The sequence below is a fragment of the Artemia franciscana genome, unplaced genomic scaffold, assembly GCF_032884065.1.
Source record: "Artemia franciscana unplaced genomic scaffold, ASM3288406v1 Scaffold_289, whole genome shotgun sequence".
NCBI lineage: Eukaryota > Metazoa > Arthropoda > Branchiopoda > Anostraca > Artemiidae > Artemia > Artemia franciscana.
The window spans coordinates 456,503-477,163 of NW_027063627.1; the positions used below are offsets into that span (position 1 = coordinate 456,503).

A 20,661-nucleotide genomic window follows, 5' to 3' on the forward strand; every position below is an offset into this window, starting at 1 on the left:
ATGTGTCAGGAACCTGCACAAATTGACTTGATAAAGTCGTTTTCCCCGATTCAACCATCTGGGGGGGGGCCGAAGGGAGGGGAAAAATTGGAGAAAAGAGGTATTTTTAACTTACGAGTGGTTGATCTGATCTTAATGAATTTTGATATTTAGAAAGACCTCATGTCTCATAGCTCTTATTTTAAATCCCGACCGGCACTAAGCCTCTGATTTCCCTTTTAAAGCAGTCTATTGATTCTTAGAATTTCGCTAGAGCTCATGCCATATGAGCTCTTGGCTCTTCGACCTCGTCATAAGTGCCATATGAGCTCTTAGCCCTTGTTTTTCTTTCTTTGTTTACCAATAATAGACAATCTTCATAAGAATTGCAACACACACTTTATTGCTCCACCTCGAATTAAATTACCTTCTAGTGTTGCTTCATGATATTTTTATCTTCCCAGATGTAGAGTAGGCAAGCTACTTCTAGAGTATCGCGCAAATAAAAAAAAAAAATTGTATGATAGTTATCTGTATGAACCAGAACTCAAGCAATCTCTTGACCGAGATCTATTCGTTTACTGCAAAAAAATGTATACAAAACACAATGCTGCACCTCCTATGAACGCTATTAAAAAAAGAAACACGCTGTTAAGTAGAAAAAATGAGACTAGAAAATCTTTGGCAGTTATAGATTATGAGTGCATTTATCTTCACCCGAATCGAAGCTCAGACAGTAATTTGCCCACGAAAAGTTTTCAGAAGCATATTTCAGGTCACATCCTTTATAAGTCATGTTCACAAGGTCAGTTGTAGGAAGTGGATCACCGTTTGCTTGGGGACACAGTCGAGAAAGCTCTTGCATTTTATTCACTAAACGTTCATATTCAATGTGTGCTTGTTGCTTAACAAGGTGATGGGCCATGCTAATAACGAAAGGATGGTTGATGGGAAGACGTTCAACCTCTATCAGATAGCGAATGGCTTCACGCACACAATCACGATAACCTTCCAGTATCTCCTTTTGATTCTGTTCCTGGTTTTGATCCATCTGAAAAATTAAAGGATAAGCTTCGCTCTTAATGTTCCTACCCCTGCACACTTCTTACATTTAAGAACTGCTGAGCTTGACTATCGCAAATATAAAGATAAAATTCCAACAAATTAAGGGCCTATTTAATGAATTGTGTTCTATATCCACCAATAGTCTTTATTTAAAAACTAATGGGCTTGTTGATTCCAAATCTAGGGCTAATATTCCAATGTGGACGTCCAAAATTACAAGGACCGACTGAATCCTTTCCAATCTGTAGTACTTGCAGACAGTATACACCCATTCGAGAATTTTTTACAGATTTACTTGTTGTACCTCTTTCGACTCATGACCGTCTTGGAAACATTTAGGGAAAGATATTAAATGACAAAAAGTTTAAAAATCATTAAGATCCAAACGACATCAGATTGTTTGTCCCCCTGGGTTCATCTTAGGTATATTCATACCTGAAAATCGGTGTACACCATTTTCCTTTTTGTTGTTATACAATTATTGAGGCTTTATCGTTACATTATTTCTCTCCTTGGTTGCCACACAGATTCATAAGGAAACAAGCAGAAACTTTTCTTGTTTACAAATTAAATAAAAAAAACAAGTTTTTTGAAATGAAAGTAAGGAGCGACATTAAAACTTAAAACGAACAGAAATTACTCCGTATATGAAAGGGGCTTTTCCTCCTCGACACCCCGCTCCTTATGCTAAAGTTTTTTATTGTTTTGAAAAGTAGAGTTGCGAGAAAGAATCAAACTTTAGCGCAAGGAGCGGGGTGTCGAGGAGGAAAAGCCCCTTTCATATACGGAGTAATTTCTGTTCGTTTTAAGTTTTAATGTCGCTCCTTACTTTCATTTCAAAAAACTTGTTTTTTTTATTTAATTTCTGAAAGTTTTTGAATTAATGCATGTCTGATTTTGGCTCTCCGTACATAAATTATTAAAATGAAATTTGCATATTAATTCTTTTTTTGGCTAAATGGCTTTCTCTTAGTTTTGATCAGACGATTTTGAGAAATAAGGGGTGGGGTAGGAGGCTTAGTTGCCCTCCAATTTTTCGGTTACTTAAAAAGGCAACTAGATCTTTTAATTTATTAACGAACGTTTTTATTAGTAAACAAAATACGTAACTTAAGAATTAACTTACGTAACAAACTTTTACATTCTTATATTTTTGATTATATATATATGAGAGGATTGGTCCCCTCGTTAATACCTTGCTCTTCACACTAAATCTTGCTTTGTCCCAATTCTTTAAGAATGACCCCTGAATCAGAAAGGCCGTAGAATAAATAGTTGAAATTACTTAATTTTTTTTTAGCATAAACAGCGAAGTATTTATCTCCTCCTAAATACCTCGCTCTTTATGCTAAAAGTATTTTTAGAACCCCTCATATGCGTAATAATCTCTGTTTATTTTAAGTTTTAATGCTTCTCCTTACTTTCAATTGAAAAAACTTTTTCATGTTTATATTTTCATTGTTTTTTTTATAGTAATGCTAGAAAGTCCTGCGCCCTTTTCATTGAATTTCTCTTCCCCCAAGAAATATTCCTCCAAGGAAAGATCCTCCCATATAGCCCCCTCCCCTGAACCCCACACCCAAACCAAAAAATCCTCTTGATAACGTCGGTACACTTCCCAGTAACTATTACTGTATGTAAACATTGGTCAAAGTTTGTAACTTGCAGCCCTCCCCCAGGGACTGTGGGGGGTAAGTCATCCCCAAAGACATAGTTATTATGGTTTTCGACTATGCGGAACAAAATGGCTATCTCAAAATTTTGATCCGTTGACTTTGGGAAAAAACTAGCGTGGGAAGGGGCCTAGGTGCCCTCTAATTTTTTGGTCACTTAAAAAGGGAACTAGAACTTTTTATTTTCGTCAGAATGAGCCCTCTTGCAACACTCTAGGACCACTTGGTCGATACGATGACCCCTGGGAAAAAAAAACAACAAAAAAAAACAACAAATAAACACGCACCCGTGATTTGTCTTCTGGCAAAAAATACGAAATTCCACATTTTTGTAGATTGGACCTTGAAATTTTTTCTAAAGGGTTCTCTGATACTCTGAATGCGATGGTGCGATTTTTTCCCCTATTTTCCAAAATAAGGCAAATTTCTCAGGCTCGTAACTTTTGATGACAAAGACTAAATTTGATGAAACGTATATATTGAAAATCAGCATAAAAATCCGATTCTTTTGATATTTCTTTTAGCATCGAAATTACGTCTTTTAGAGTTTCGTTTACTATTGAGCCGGGTCGCTCCTTACTACAGTTCGTTACCACGAACTGTTTGATTCCCATATTCGGTTAAGTTTCACTCTAATTGTTATGGGAATATTCCAACCCGCTTGGAAGTGCTTCATGGTGGTGTTCTTTCCCCGTATCTTTTCAGTATTTGTATCGCAGTGTGTTATACAAAATTATGCCCTTTCTTTTTTGTAATTTGGCAAATGTCTTTATATTGCATATGCGGATGATATACTTCTAGATCTAGCCGTTCTAGATTTAGCCTCTCGAATTCCGTATCATCTATTTCAAAACATTTCAAAACTGTTGGTCTGTCATTGAATATTGATAAGTGTGAGTAACTAGTCTTTAATGCAAAGTCTATGCCCATTTGAAATCCGCGTTCTAACTTCTCCATCCATTATGTCTCTGATTTGTGGCGGTCAAGCATTCATATTTATTGGAATCTACTAGCTTTCCGGATCAATATTGTACGGCATATTAAAGAAAACTAAAAGCGGGTTATGGTAAAATAGTAGCTAATCGTGGTTATTATTATCGAAAAGCGCTTGCATTGCTATACACTAGTTTTTGCGACCATTCAATACTTTTCCTATCTGGTATTTCACCTATCCTGAAAAAAAGACAAGATCTGGCTGAATTGTGTATATTATATTTCCGCTATTGTAAGTTTGTTTCATCTACCCCGGTCTTATAGGAAAAAGAAAATAATTCGGTATTTCGGGGCTTTTGACATTATTACTCATTTGCGGAAGTTAGGCTCAAAATTGGAAAAGGATTATATTTTTTCTCTGGGCCCCTTCCACCTCTTAGTTCGTTTATTTTCCCATTAGTTTTCACCTGTTTTCGCTTTATAGTTGTGTTACCTCTTAGCAGTTCTTTCGTTAGTTGAGTTATGGTTGTGGTATATATGTTTTATCGCTCGTATAGTTGCGTTATTTTCAAATTATACTCCATAATAGAGAGGCTCCGAACACCCAGCATTGTATATTAAGCTCTGAATTTGACGTTTTTTTCTAACGTGACGAGATTCGTCCTGCGCCCTGCGCCCTTTTCATTGAATTTTTCTTCCTCCATGACATATTTCTCCAAGGAAAGATCCTCCCACATAGCCCCCTCCCCTCAACCCTACCCCTAAAACCAAAAAAATCCCCCTGAAAACGTCTGTACACTTCCCTATAACCATTATTATATGTAAACACTGGTCGAAGTTTGTAACTTGCAGCCCCTCCCCCAGGAACTGTGGGGGAGTAAGTCATCCACAAAGACATAGTTATTATGGTTTTCGACTATGCTGAACAAAATGGCTATCTCAAAATTTTGATCCGTTGACTTTGGGGAAAAAATGAGCGTGGGAGGGGGCCTAGATGCCCTCCAATTTTTTCGGTCACTTAAAAAGGGCACTAGAACTTTTCATTTCCGTTAGAATGAGCCCTCTTGCGACATTCTAGGACCACTTGGTCGATACAATGACCCCTGGGGAAAAGAAAAAAAAAAAAACAAAAAAAAAAACAAACAAATAAACACGCACCCGTGATTTGTCTTCTGGCAAAAAATACAAAATTCCACATTTTTGTAGATAGGAGCTTGAAACTTCTACAGTAGGGTTCTCTGATACGCTGAATCTGATGGTGTCATTTTCGTTAAGATCCTACGACTTTTAGGGGGTGTTTCCCCCTATTTTCCTAAATAAGGTAAATTTTCTCAGGCTCGTAACTTTTGATGGGTAAGACTAAACTTGATGAAACTTATATATTTAAAATCAGTATTAAAATGCGATTCTTTTGATGTAGCTGTTGATATCAAAACTCAATTTTTTAGAGTTTTGGTTACTATTGAGCCGGATCGCTCCTTACTACAGTTCGTTACCACGAACTGTTTGACAAGCCCAACCAAACGATTGGAATACCCAATTTATCTGTATCTGATCGTCAAGGTATACAACATTTGATAGGATCGCACAACTTTTACGTTTAATAGGGCTATTGAACAAGTAAAGAGAAGTGGGAATATCTATAGATTAAAAAGAAAATAAGAATTCTATTGATATGTCGATAGTGAACTAAAGAGATAAATATAATTGAATAGGATAGCCTATTTAGTCCTTCTAAAAACATCTCTTTTAGGTAAGTCCATTAACTAATAATAAAAATGTTAAATATTCTATAATTCTAATTTTATCGGTATTAATTCATATCTTAGATTTATGACAGCGTTTATCTTTGCTATAGCAATCAGGAAAGTAATAGCTTCTAGAGCCCCACGAAGATATAATTTTATTTCTATATCGTTTTTCTGCTGATTTTTCACACATATTCCTTATTTTCAACTTGGTGCCAGCTAAGCGTGGAACTACCAAACTGCATATGGAGGCTTTTTCATTAATTAATTTGAAAAAAAAAACTTTTTCCACAAAACAAGTTTTTCAAAGAAAAGTAAAGAGCTCCATAAAGCCAAAAATGAGCAGAAATAAATTCAAATAATCTTCCAAGCATAAAATTACCACAAATTAACACCGATAAATAAATAAAACCTAAAATGAACAGGAATTACAATAAATAATCGATTCAAACTTGAAATGAACAAAAATTAACATAAGTACGGCTGACAACCCCCATGCCTTCTCAAGACCAGAACATAATTTGCGCTTTACAGGAAATAAAAAAAAATTATTATTAACGAATCACAGAAAAGACATGATAAAAGATATGGCTTTTCAACTCAGTTTTTTAACATTTCAATTTCCCACTTCTGTAATTACTAATAAAACCGTTTTCCGAAAGTGGAGTTTTTCGAAAAAAGCAGTTGTGTCAAAACCAATGACAAGCCACAACAAAGTTATATAATAATTATTAATTATTATTTAATTATATTCAAAAATTTCGTGGTAACGAACTAAAAAATAAAAAGTGACTCGGCTTAACAGTGACCAACATTTCAATAGCAGAAGTTGTGATAACAATATTTGCATCAGAAAACTTGGCATTTTATGATAACTAGTTTAAAACAAAACAAAAATTTCTAAAAAACATATAGAGCGAAGTTAAAACTTAACACAAACAAGTTACTGCTTCGCATTTTATGCACGATAAGTTTGAAAAAAATTACAGAAATAAAAGGGTTCGTGATATTTCCCTATATTTGTTAAGTTCTAACAAAGTAGCACTTGACTGAAAACACAAAACCAACAGAACAAAACAGGATTAGAAGCAGAGAAATTCTTAATTAGGCTATAGAAAAAAAAAACATATTTATATAGATCTCGGTAGTCTTTTACACGCCCTGAAATCAACAAATTTTACTATAATTTTTAATTCTGTGAAAAGCTCAAGTAAGCTCTGTTTTTAATAATGCACTTGAAACCTCAAAAACGCACTCTTATGAATTGTTTCCTTAACTTTCCATGAGTTTTTAGATAGATGTTGAAGGAACTTTAAGGGAGAGGGGTAGAAACTAATCTCTAATTCCCCTTGACTCCGGGGAAATATGCCTTTTTGATTTTCGAGATACGCCTATCATATTTGCGCTGGAGGTTGGTAGATTCTCTCTGTTTGCAGAAAAACTTACTCTATGCAACAAAAAAATTGCATTCATATGCCTACCGGCGCAAAGACGAAGAAGTTGGGAGGGGCATCATGAGCACCACCAAGAAATTTCACAGGGAGGATAGTGCAAGTGCTACCAAGAGCGCTGTTTTCACCAAAGTCTAAACGGGAATATTTGTCATTTTCCAAATAATATATATAGCTTTACGTTTTCGTATTTACTCGGGACACTGCCTCTCTTCTGACATCCATAGGAAACATCTGTATAAAAAAGAGTTGATAAAAAAAAAAAAAAAAAAAAAAAAAAAAAAAAAAAAAAAAAAAAAAAAAAAAAAAAAAAAAAAACACTTTGAAAACCGTGGAAAGGATGATCCTGCAAATAGCTCTTGGTTTCCCGACCACGACCCTTCCAAATAAATACGTGGAGGGGTGAATTTTTTCGAGGGTGATTGTTTTTATCGAGGTAGTGTTTTACGAATATTAAACTTGAATGTAATAACGAGGTTGATGGAGGGTGTAGTACCCCTCGTCCACAATTAAGAGAACATTGGATCAATCCATTCGGAGCAACAAATATAAGTAAAGAGTCACGCATGTCAACAGAAACCAAAACTCTAAAAACCGAAGTTTTTATTACTACATATGTAAAAAGAAAATATATTATGTAAGCTAGTTCTAAACATTAAAATGCGTTACTTTCAACGCGATCATTAAAAGCTGTTAGCACAGGAAAATTTGCCGAACTTTTTAGATAGGAATTAATACCCCCCCCCCGGAAAAAAATGTGATCTTGATGAAAACTATGCAAGGAAATTCAACATATATGATTCTGACCACCGTTTTATCACAAGAATCTTTTTGTATTATATCTTATTGTAACTGTTTGTTATTTCAATTAATGCAAGTGAAAGTCGTATATTAAAAAGAGTTCGGTTTTGTTGTCTTAGAGAAATAAATAATAAAAAAAGACCATCAAAACCAAAACAACCAGTTTTGTTCTTCTCTTTTTTTCCCTTAATTAACCTTACCTTAGTCCTGAAACGTCAATAGAAGTTGAAACTTCAACTGGCCCAGCGCACCAAGTGCTAGGCCATCATTAAGGGATTGCAAAGTGGGGTAACTGCCAAAGGCATTGTTGTGGTTATTATGGCCTTGTGCGTTGCCCTCTTAATTTAGTAATATAGCAGAGAGGCCTAGTTCATAATACTTTAAGTAAAGTTTCAGGTCAAACTAACTCGTAAGTTTCATTATTGTTAATGTTTGGCGGGGCGGACCCAACTGGATCAAGATTCAAGCCACAAAGGCCTTTCATTGATGGCAAGTTTAAATTTCTGGTTAATAAAAATTATAAGGCAGTTTCCTTTTGGAAATTAGAGGTATTTTATATAGAGACTAGAAAAATATCACTCTGCGATACCGGTCAAGTAAAAAAACTGTGTTTTTTTTGCGGTATCCTTCCTATCAAAATAGGGTAAAGTTTACGGCCAAATTGGTGCTTGTAATTTACCTATGTCGTGACTATTTTAACGGAAAATTCACTAGAGTCTGCTTTTTTTTAAGGGGTAGATTCAGATTCTAAAATTTGTTCAATATAAGGTGGAAAAGGGCAGAGAAAAGTATTATCCCCCGACCTCCCCCCCAAAAATATTCAAGGGGATTCTTTTCCTTTTTTGTCCCCGATTTTTTTCATTTTTTTAAATACCATACCCTCAGCGCCATTTAAGTATTTTTTTTACTACTTGCTTTCCTAAAATAGGCTCGAAAGTGGCAACGGTGATGATTTATGTAATTTGTATTGCTAGAGTTCTACAATTTTCACGATTTCGCGGGAGTACAACGTTTGCCTCCTCAACACCAAAGTCTCTAGCCAGATTTAAATTTATCCACACATTCTCAAACACCCCCCCCATCCCATAGGAAATGAGGTATTGAGACCCTTGTCTACAGTCACAAGTAAACCAAGACAGAAGCATTAATTTTGTTTTTTCATGTATTTCCCAATCCCATTTGTGAAAGCCTGAGTATAACACTGGGGATGTCCAATTAAAATGGGTAAATACGCGTCGAAACAAAGCATTGGAGACATTTTGGAGACAATGGAGACATTTTGGAGACAATGGAGACAAATGTTGGGGATGTGAGGACGAGCATTGAAAAGATTGCATCTGGTTCCATGTTCACCTAGTGGGTTTACTCTGACCTTGTGATCATTTTTCAAATCAAAAGTCACTTTTTTTATTTATATCAGTACTAAAGTGGATGAGTTCTAAGATATGGCGGTGCTTGGAAAATGAGACAGAAACCAGAAAAACGAATGGGCAGAAAAAAAAATGTATCTGTGATCATGGCTGAGCTAATGAGAATCATCGTATTAAAGATAATAAAAACATTAGAAAGAACCATTCAGATGGGAAGGAAAACGTCAGCTGGAACTAGACAACTTCACATTCATAAGCATCTACGTTGACAGCAATACGAAATGTTTTTATTTAAAGCAATGAAGTCGTTCGAGGTTGCATTAACCTTGGCTTTAAGGACGTGCTTAATAGGTTCCTGTTCTAGCTCCACATTGCCACAGTAGAAATAGCTTTTACCTGACATTTTAGGTCACCCTTGATTTTTAATGTTCACATAATAGGCTGATTATTGAATTAAAACAATTTCAAAGCAAAGAATTGACAAAGATTAGTAAGCCTGAGCTTGGAACGTCCATTCCAGTACATTATTTGCTTATTGTTTTACTGTTTATTCTTCTTCAACGGAAGGAATACGACCTTTATTCTTACTAGTTTGAATTCCGCTCCCATTTCGAAGTAGCTTTCTATGTATTAATAGAAGATGAGAGCAAAAAATTTCCCCTTTTTCCCGTATGGGGATATTGCTCGGTATAAATGTGGCGATAGAAGCCATTTCGTGGTATAAATGCGCTATGCAGTAACATGAGAAAATAGTGCAGTATTTTCATCAACATTGCGGTAGGCCCATTATACCGCGAAATGCGGTATAAGTGGCACGTCACAAGCCAAAATATTAGGGGTTAAGGGCAGTAAACTTCACTAATTCTCTGGTCATTTTTACTGACTAGCTTTATGTAATCATTAATTCACATAATGCCCATTTCTGTCATACCTTATGAGATTAAATAAAAAAAAACTAATTTTTTAGCTGAAAGTAAGGAGCGACATTAAAACTTAAAACGAACAGAAATTACTCCGTATATGAAATGGGTTGTCCCCTCTGCAATTCCTCGCTCTTTACGCTAAAGCTTTTAATTGTTTTAAAAAGCAGAATTGTGGCAAAGAGTCGAACTTTAGCGTAAAGAGCGAGTAATTGCAGAGGGGACAACCATTTCATATACGGAGTAATTTCTGTTCGTTTTAAGTTTTAATGTCGCTCCTTACTTTCAGCTAAAAAATTAGTTTTTTTTTATTTAATTTCTGAACGTTTTTGAATTAATGCAAGTTTGTTTTGGCTCTCCGCACATAAATTATTAAAATGAAATATGTATATTAATTCTTTTTTTTGGCTAAATGGCTTTCTCTTAGTTTTGATCAGACGATTTTGAGAAATAAGGGGTGGAGAAGGAGGCCTAGTTGCCCTCCAATTTTTCGGTTACTTAAAAAGGCAACTAGAAATTTTAATTTTTAACGAACGTTTTATAAGTAAAAAATATACGTAACTTAAGAATTAACTTACATAACAAACTTTCATAACCTTATATTTTTATTATGTATACGAGAAGGTTTGTACCCTCTTTAATACCTCGCTCTTTACACTAAATCGTAAGTTTTGTCCCAATTCTTTAAGAATGACCCCTGAATCAGAAAGGCCGTAAAATAAATAGTTGAAATTACTAAATACTTTAGCATAAAGAGCAAGGTATTTATCTCCTCCTAAATACCTCGCTCTTTATGCTAAAGTATTTTTAAAACCTCTCATATGCGTTATAATCTCTGTTCGTTTTAAGTTTCAATGCTACTTCTTCCTTTCATTTGAAAAACCATTTTCATGTTTATTTTTCATTGTTTTCTTATAGTAATGCAAGAGAATCCTGCGCCCTTTTCATGGAATTTTTTCTTCCCCCGTGACAGATTCCTCCAAGGAAAGATCCTCCACCATAGCCCCCTCTCGTTAGCCCCACCCCCAAACAAAATAAAATCCCCTGAAAACGTCTGTGCACTTCCCAATAACCATTATTAAATGTAAACACTGTTCAAAGTTTGTAACTTGCAGCCCCTCCCCCAGTGATTGTGGGGGAGTAAGTCATCCCCAAAGACATAGTTATTATGGTTTTTGACTATGCTGAACAAAATGGCTATCTCAAAATTTTGATCCGTTGACTTTGGGAAAAAAATGAGCGTGGGAGGGGGCCTAGATGCCCTCCAATTTTTTTGGTCACTTAAAAAGGGCACTAGAACTTTCCATTTCCGTTAGAATGAGCCCTCTTGCGACATTCTAGGATTACTTGGTCGATACGATGACCCCTGGGAAAAAAAAAAAAAAAAAAAAAAAAAAACAAACAAATAAACACGCACCCGGTGATTTGTCTTCTGCAAAAAATACAAAATTCCACGTTTTTGTAGATAGGAGCTTGAAACTTCTACAGTAGGGTTCTCTGATACGCTGAAACTGATGGTGTCATTTTCGTTAAGATCCTACGACTTTTAGGGGGTGTTTCCCCTACTTTCCGAAATAAGGCAAATTTTCTCAGGCTCGTAACTTTTGTTGGGTAAGACTAAACTTGATGAAACTTATATATTCAAAATCAGCATTAAAATGCGATTCTTTTGATGTAGCTATTGATATCAAAATTCAATTTTTTAGAGTTTTGGTTACTATTGACCGGGTCGCTCCTTACTACAGTTCGTTCACCACGATACTGTCTGAGATAAAAAGAAATGCTTCTTGTGCTGTTTTACTATAAGAAGTATCGGCACAGCTAATTAGTAACCTAGGAAAGGTCCTTTAAACATTGTTGGGTGGTTTTTGACGCTTTTATGGTATTATGGTATGGATTTATGGTGGATTAATGGCGTTGTGGAATCCATTAGCCCACGTCATTTGCCTCTGATTCTGAGAACACCGCGAAATTCAATAACATAGAATGATTTCAAGCCTTCCAATAATTTTCCTTCAGAATATAGAATCGTCCTTAAAAATATTCATTCAGTTTTCCACGTTTCTCAGCCATTTGGCTCATAATCTGATTCCAGTGGCACAGTCCACGTCTTAACCACGCATTTTCGCATATAGGAGCTCGAGGCCTCTCACATTTTTGCCAGTCCTCCACAAATATTTTGGGGACGGGGTTCAAACCCTATAAATCCCCCGGATGCGGCCTGGATTCACATAGTCTTTTTTTTTATTTAGCTCTATTCTCTCAATCAAGTCACATTTCAACATCCACTTTCCATCCCTCCTCTTCCTCTGAAAACCCCTGAAAGTTTCAACTTATACTCTTGGGCGTTCCCGAGACATTGGAGATTTGTCATTTTTACAATCAGGTACTTTAAGTTTTAACTTGAAAACCCAAGCCGCTCTGATGATATTGCAGGTATACAATGTCTCTGATCTGGATACATACGGTGTCTTTTGATTTGCCTTGAGGCCTGTCCCTTCTTCAAAAATCAAGGTCCACTTAGCACAATCCCTTAGACTCCCTGAAAGTGTAATCCCTAAGACTCCCTGAAACTTAATCACAAAAGTTTTCCGCGTGATATTAAAAACAATTTGAAAACTTTGGTATACATAACGTCTGATTACTTAGGTACCCGTTTCGTCTCCAGAGCATACCTATCGGAAACTCTGGAAATTTTGATGTAGTCCGCTAGAACTAAATTACTTCTTTTTTTTTATCGATTATGCTTAGTAGCCTACAGCTAGAAGCTCTAGTAAGAGCTCCTTGCACATGAGATAACCAAAACAAAACAACATCACGTTTTCTACTGAACAATACGTGATTTAAACAATTTAAGGCCATTGCGCTGGGGCTGTGAGGGTTATATTGATCCTGGACGCATACCTATTCAACCTTTCAACTTTTTCGGACAAAATAACTATCTCAAATTTTTATCCGACATCAGTGGGCTACGGGGCGGTGAGCACCAGAAAAGACCATGAGAGGGAGACTGGTTACCTTAAAATCCCTTTCATCCCCTAAGGGCACTAAAGCTTTCAATTTCAAATCGATTCCACTTCAATTTTTGGCCCATTCCTGACCATGTTCTGAAAGGAGCCATTTTTCTGCTTTCCTGCTGCTTTGGGGTCCCTCTAGTCAAATGACTTGAAGTTACAAAGTCAACCGAGCAAAAGAAAGTTTCTAATTGATCAAGGACAAAAGGTTTTTTTCTGACCTTTTTTCGAGGCCCCTCCCGTGACAAAATATTTGATCCTTTTTACCTAGAAACTGATCCTTGAAAGCTATGATTGAATCGTACATTAATATTAAACAAGCCCCATTTACAATAATAAAACTAATGTGCCAATTTGTAATATAAATATAAAACTTGCCAATTTGTAATACTCACTGTCCCTACCCCAGGGTCTACGGAGCTCATTACATCCCCAGAGGCATATCTATTGGACCTTTTGAATAGTATGAACAAAATGGATATCCCAAATTTTTTTGGATGTCTGCGGGTCACAAAGGGTCCAGGCAGCAAAAAAGTCAAGGGAGGGAGGCTGTTTACCGTCTGATTACTTTGGACTCATTAGCACTTTCAATGTTAGGAACATTAGCACTTTCAATGTCCAATCGAAATAATAATTCAGTGATTCTGTTACGAATGTTCATAAATAAAAGGATAAAGAACCTCCAGAGTCATTGATGGTGCATAGGGAGTCTACAGGTTATTGTCGAGGTTTATTTGCTGGGTCTCTTTTACAGGGACTGGAAGCGAACCTGTCGCCCAACCTTTTGGCTGCTGGAATTGAACACTGGGTCCGTGTTGCCAAGCAGAACATTATATCACTGCTCTGCCACAGGTTAATGGTCCTAAAGGAATCAGTGTTTTTCATTAAAAATAAAGGTGGTAGTAGTCAGTGTCGTAAATCAGAACTTGCTAATTTTGCATTTCCCAGATGGTGTCTGATTTCCTGCAAATATTGTATTGACGGGTGACGGGTTCCAACCTTGTTGATTGCAGATCTGGAGCTAAAAGTGCAGTACAGAAGTTAAAAATAATAATAAAATCTTATAAAGAACATATTTTATGAATGGAGTATTATTTTCACCAAATGGGCATATAGATAGTATTTCTGATCATGTTTATTATAAATCTGACACTAACATTGCAATACAGACACCCAAAACTGAATCACATTACATATAGCCTATTGTTCAAATCTTCAGCATATTGCACCTTGTTGAAAATTAAGAGGCATGGAAAAAATTCTACCGTGTTTACTCGAATGGACAAAAACTTCAAATATGGCTGAAAGACCTATTGGACCTGTTGTCTGACCACCCTCTCTTCCTGTCCCTAACTTGGGTTATAGCCTGCACTTTTTGAATTACGTTTGACTTCTAATAATTCAGGGTTTATTTAGGGAACTGTCATAAACGATTAAACACAAATAAATTAAAGCTAAATGTTTAGTTTCGTTCCAAGTGCTCTTAAGTGCGTACTACTGCATATAGCAAGATTCTGATCATCACATATTGTTTCTTTGTCATTATTAGAGAAGCGCATCCATTTTTTAGCTTTCTAAAATCCCCCTCTAATGAGACTAAAAATGAGTAAAGAGGGCTTGCTTACAGGTAAAACTACCTATAGAGCGAAGCGTATTAGTCCATGAGCCCTGCGGGCAGCGGGGCGAGGTTTGTATTCTATATTTATTCAACAAAGAGCGATAAAACTCAGAAAAAAGAAAAAACCTAAAAGCAAGGTTTATTAAATAAATATAGAATACAAACCTCGCCCCGCTGCCCGCGGGGCTCATGGACTAATAAGCTTCCCTCTATAGGTAATTTTACCTGTAAGCAAGCCCACTTTACGCATTTTTAGTTTGCCCCATGGAGGAGGAGGGTCAACCTGAAATGGATGCGCTTCTAGAATTAGCATTTCTAAGTTCTCTAAATTGGAATGAAACTTAACATTCACCTAATTAAAAAATAACAGCGTAACAAGTAATAAGATTAAATTCACCCTTCAATTTCGGAGCAACTCCTACCCCCTTCTGCTCAGGTGAGACTTTATGCAAAAAAAAAACTTACCATTGAGATATTTTTTAATCCTCGTGATTGAAATTTCTTAGGCATAAAATAAAAGACGAGGTAGTTATTTCATCAAACTTTCTAGGTTCACAGCCATCTGCAGAACTAGATAGAATTTAAACTCAGAGGACTAGGACATCCGCCCACAGCCAGAGATGAAGCCTTTTTAGAGTCAGAAAATTCGTAACATCTGGACGATCCCCTACCTCTCCATTGGCTCGGAAATTCGGCATCTGCCCATATCAAAGTGTAAACAAAGAGGGGAACTAAATTTAGCAGCTGAATATCTGTAAATTCCAAACAATCATGAATGATGCCAAAGCTTACAAGATATGGAGTTTCTAATCTCGTGTCAAAGACAAAAATTAGTCTAACAATCATGCTTAGTAAGATAGATACTGCAAAACTGGAAGTAAATTAGCGGAAAAGCCATGCTAAATCGATAAACAATCAAACGAATAAGCATTTGTTGAATACAAACTTCTAGGGGGTGGCTACTAAATGTTCAAACATTTAGTTACATACTAGCAGAGCCATTCCTAGGGTTGGTGGTGCTTGGGGAAAATTAATTACAGTGACCCCCCCCCTCTCGACTCAAATATAAGCAAAAAACGAATAGAAGTGAAAAATTGGATCAGTGAGCGATTCTCCAGCCACGGTGTCCCCCAAAGCGCCCTCTCCCTTAGGAACGGTTCTGTATACTAGCATATTAGTAATATTTAGGAAAAATCAATTATTGTAATATCCCTTGTTTTCACATCGTATTATCTCGGTTTGAAACTATCTAGTCATAAGTGATTTATAACCTTTTGAACGTTTTTTTCATATTACGAGTCACCAGAATGACAAATAGCCGTAGGCCATCCTCACTAAACAATTATTCATACCCATTAACATGATTTTATCCATAATCTCAGCTAAAATTAAATTTTAAAATAACAAGTTTTACTCTAGTAAAAGTGACGAGGTATTGTAGTGTAACAGGTATTGTAACTTTAATAATAGCTTGTAACTTTAATATCGTCAATTAATATTGCCCCACAGTATAGAGTCGCAAATTCACCCCTATCCCCTCAAGACTCTTATGTTCCCCCCAATTTTCCTGTAGTTTCTTAGCAATTTTCCTTTGAGGGAGGGGGTCTAAACTACCCCCTCCATGGTATGAGGCGTTCTCTAATCAATGTATCAACACAAGATTAGCTAATGTTACTCTCCGATATAACTGTTAGTCGGCCAATACAGCAGTGGCTCTTCAAGACCAGGGTGCCAAGGTAATGATAATATATAGTTTGACTATTTGTCGGCAGATTAAATAAGAGAGATGGCTCTAAAATAGTGCATCCATCTCGGGCCAGACGAAAAGCAGTTTGTCCCTGAATGGGATTGAGTGGAAAGATGTCTTTAGGAGGATTAAAGGCAGTATCCATTATTTTTTTTTCAGAGAGGGTCTTACAAAAGGATTTTTTGGGGGGAGGGGTTACACAAAAAGCCACAAAACAAAATCATAAAGAATTTGTCTATATTCATTTGTTTTGCTTTTGAAGGTAACAAAATGAAAATATTTCGTGGGAGACCAAAACCCCCAACCCCCGTGGATACGGCCTTGGGGGGATTTAAAGGAAATTGGGACGTTGCTAAAGGGGTAAAGAGTAGAGTTTTGAACAGGTTGAATAAAAGAATCAAGTATCTTTAAACGAAAGAACAGAGTAAAATCGAAATTTGAAACGAACAGAAATCATTCCCATTATGAGGGGAGCTACTTTCCCTCTAATCCTTATGCTAAATTCTTATAGTGCTTTAAGATAGCTTTTACTCTAGCCAAACAACCTTTTTGTTTAACAAGTCATTCTTAAGGGATTGAAACAAAATGTCAAAAGGTTAAGAGCGGCGGTAGAGGAGGGGGTTGCCCCCATCATACATGGAATAGGTTATGTTCTTTATTGATTTTAATGTCACTTAATTTAATTTGAAATGATTTTTTTTTTCTTTCGTTTTATTAGCACGCCTAAGGTTGGCTTAAATGTTATGAGGGCTAACCCTCCCTCAGACCTGACTCTCTAGACTAAAATTGCAATTTTGCACAGCCATGCGTCCAGAAAAAGAGTTCGTTTATAGTGTATTCGCTTTTCGAAGTAAATTAAATATATAAAAAAAAAGTTTTTTAAAATGAAAGTAAGGAGCGGTATTAAAACTTAAAACGAACAGAAATTACACCGTATATGAAAGGGCCTTTTCCTCCTCAACACACCGCTCTTTACGCTAAAGTTTGACTCTTTCTCTTAACTCTACTTCTTAAAAAAGTAAAAAACTTCAGCGTATAGAGCGGGGCCTTGGGGAGGAAAAGCCCCTTTCATATACGGAGTAATTTCTGTTCGTTTTAAGTTTTAATGTCGCTCCTTACTTTTATTTAAAAAAACTTGTTTTTTTTATTTAATTTCTGGACGTTTTTTAATTAATGGACGTTTTTTTAATTAATGCTTGTTTTGATCTTGGCACTCCGCACATAAATAATTGAAATGAAATTTGCATATTATTTTTTTTTGGCTAAATGGCTTTCTCATAGTTTTAATCGGAAGATTTTGAAAAAAAGGAGAGAGGGAGGAAGCCTAGTTGCCCTCCAATTTTCTGATTTCTTGAAAAGGCAACTAGAACTTTTAATTTTTTACGAACATTTTCATTAGTAAAAAATAGACGTAATTTACGAATTAACTTACGTAACGAACTTCTATATTCGTATGTTTTTATTGCGTATATCAGGGAGTTCACCCCTCGTAGATACCTCACTCTTTACACTAAAGCTTAAATTCTGTCCCAATTCCTTAAGAATGACCCTTGAATCACAAAGTCCGTAGAATAAGTAGTTGAAATTACTAAAAATACTTTAGCGTAAAGAGTGAGGTATTACGAGGAGGTAAACCCCTCATATGAGCAATAATTCTGCTCGTTTTAAGTTTTAATGCTGCTCCTCCCTTTCAGTAGAAAAAACTTTAAACATTCATTTTTTCATTGTTTTTTTTTTAATAATGCTAAAAAATCCTTTGCCCCCTTCATTGAAAGTCTCTTCCCCCATGAGAAGTTTTTCCATGGAAAGATCCTCCACGTAACCCCCCCCCACATCAACTCCCCCTCCCAAACCAAAAAAATCCCCCTGAAAACGTCCGTACACTTCCCAGTAACCATTACTATATGTAAACACAGGTCAAAGTTTGTAACTTGCAAACCCTCCCACGGGGACTGCGGGGGAGTAATTCGTCCCCAAAGAAATAGTTATTAGGTTTGTCGACTATGGTGAATAAAATGGCTATCTCAGAATTTTGATCCGGTGACTTTGGGAAAAAATGAGCGTGGGAGGGGGCCTAGGTGCCCTTCGATTTTTTGGTCACTTAGAACTTTTCATTTCCGTTCGACTGAGCCCTCTCACAAAACTCTAGGACCACTGTGTCGATACGATCACTCCTGGGAAAAAGAAAAAAAAACAAACAAAAAAACAAACCAACAAATAAACACGCATCCGTGATTTGTCTTCTGGCAAAAAATACATAATTCCACGTTTTTGTATATATTAGCTTGGAACTTGTGCAGTAATGTTCTCTGATACGCTGAATCTGACGGTGCAATTTTCGTTAAGATCTTATGACTTTTAGGGGGTATTTCCCCCTATTTTCTAATATAAGGCAAATATTCCCAGGCTCGTAAATATTGATGGGTAAAACTAAACTTGATGAAACTTATATGTTTAAAATCAGCATTAAAATGCAATTCTTTTGATGTAACTATTGGTATCAAAATTTCGTTTTTTAGAGTTTTGGTTACTATTGAGCCGGGTCGCTCCTTACTACAGTTCTTTACCACGAACTGTTTGATTAAAATTTAATTTTACGTACTTTTCTAGAAGCAAATGTTTTTATAATGTCTTCATATCAAAGCTTTGAAGTTCCACCATGTTCTATGTGGATTATGCTAAAGTTTGTAGTGTTTAAAGTTTTTGATATAACTACTGGTATCAAAATTCCATTTTTTAGAGTTTCAGTTACTATTGAGCCGGGTCGCTCCTTACTACAGTTCGTTACCACGAACTGTTTGATTGTAGTTATCCAAATTGAACTATTTTCTCTGTTTTGTAGGGCTTTTGTACATGTTGAACTTCATTGCATAATTTGCATCAATCTGACACCTCATTTGGTGGGAGTTCTGTTCCTGTGTCTAAAATTATGCTAATTTTGGATGTATTTACAGCAACCATAAGCAACTTTAAATTCATTTTATTTTCCATATTTAGAGTCAGCTTGAATAATAGGTTTTGTTATGGCATATATTGTACTCCAAAGTTGACTTCTTAGAGTTTCGGTTTTAGTTGACAAGGGTCAATCTTTACCTACAGTTTGTTACTAAGAACGGTTTAATCCAAATCTGCCTTAAATGTGAAGGAATCCACTAATCCCTCCTTGAATTCCAAAATATACCCCTCCAAATATTTTTTGGGATAAGGGGGAGGGGAGAGAAATATTGAAAATAAATTTTAGGCCTATCATTCATACCCCCCACCGCTCAACCTTTTTTGCCAGTAAGCATGTTACTATGTAATCATTTGCGATACAGAGAAAAAGATTGTCTGCAATAACATGGGTACTCTCATCCGCGGTGCCCAAATTACAGGCCAAGTCTAAAAAAATTCTATGCCCCCCTCCCTCACCGAAAAAGACTCCTTCTGTACTTATTCGAAGGCTTAGATAAAATTAAGAAATTGTTACATAAAAACGCACTTCTTGAGCCTTTAAGTCCAGGCTGTATACGGGAAGTGGAGAGGTTATCGGGTTTAACAAAACTCCGACCACCCCTCCGGCGAAATATTTGTCGGGATTGTAAAAAAAGTAACAGAAAAGGATTTTTAAGTTTTTAACCCCCACCCCCTGCAAATTCTGGAAACAGCCTTACTTCAAGTAGATCCGCCGTCTTCACAAATAGGCCATCCACCACAGGGACAACAACCCTCTTTCATAGTAACCGATGCGTAATTATACAACACGGTACATAATTGTACCAAAATTTAAATGAATCAAAGTATTTAAATGAAGCGTTAAATCAAATTAATGTCTATATTAGCTGTTTGTTTTGTTTGGACAACGTGCATCCTTACAAACGAATGCGCTACTGAGCAACATTAATGCCTCTGAAATTGAAAAACGTTATATACAGTCTTAAGATGATTCTGAATCGATTCAATATAACAGAATTTTCATTTGGTGGCTTTTCGGCACCCTTTGAGCCAAGATTTGCGTCGTTGGCCACCCAATGATAGAAAACGGCACTTAGCTATGGCGCAACCTTTTCAGCTACTGAAAAGGGGGAGTGGAACTAGAATACTTTTCGCGAAATCTTAGGACCATTGGTTTGATACAATTACCTCTATAGAAAAAAAAACATGCATCGTAGAACATACTCCCCTGAAAAATAACATTTTTGCAGAAAGGAGTGTTAAATCCTTACAAAAGGGTACTCTGATATATTGAATTTGATGATGAAATTTTCAGCAAGGTCGGTTGCCTTTTTGGGAGTGTTTTTTCCCGTTTCAAAAACCATTCAAATTTTTAAGGCTCATAACTTTCGATGGGTAAGTTTGCTCC

General features: G+C 36.2%; 1 long non-coding RNA gene across 1 annotated transcript; it reads right to left on the reverse strand.

Annotated features, from left to right (window-relative positions):
• Positions 1–538: 538 nt before the first annotated feature.
• Positions 539–15,406, reverse strand: LOC136043054 (uncharacterized). The gene is made up of 2 exons (XR_010621538.1): positions 15,038–15,406; positions 539–1,030 (listed from the first exon to the last, which is right to left on the reverse strand). It is a non-coding gene; the product is annotated as an uncharacterized LOC136043054 (long non-coding RNA).
• Between the last annotated feature and the right edge of the window lie 5,255 nt (positions 15,407–20,661).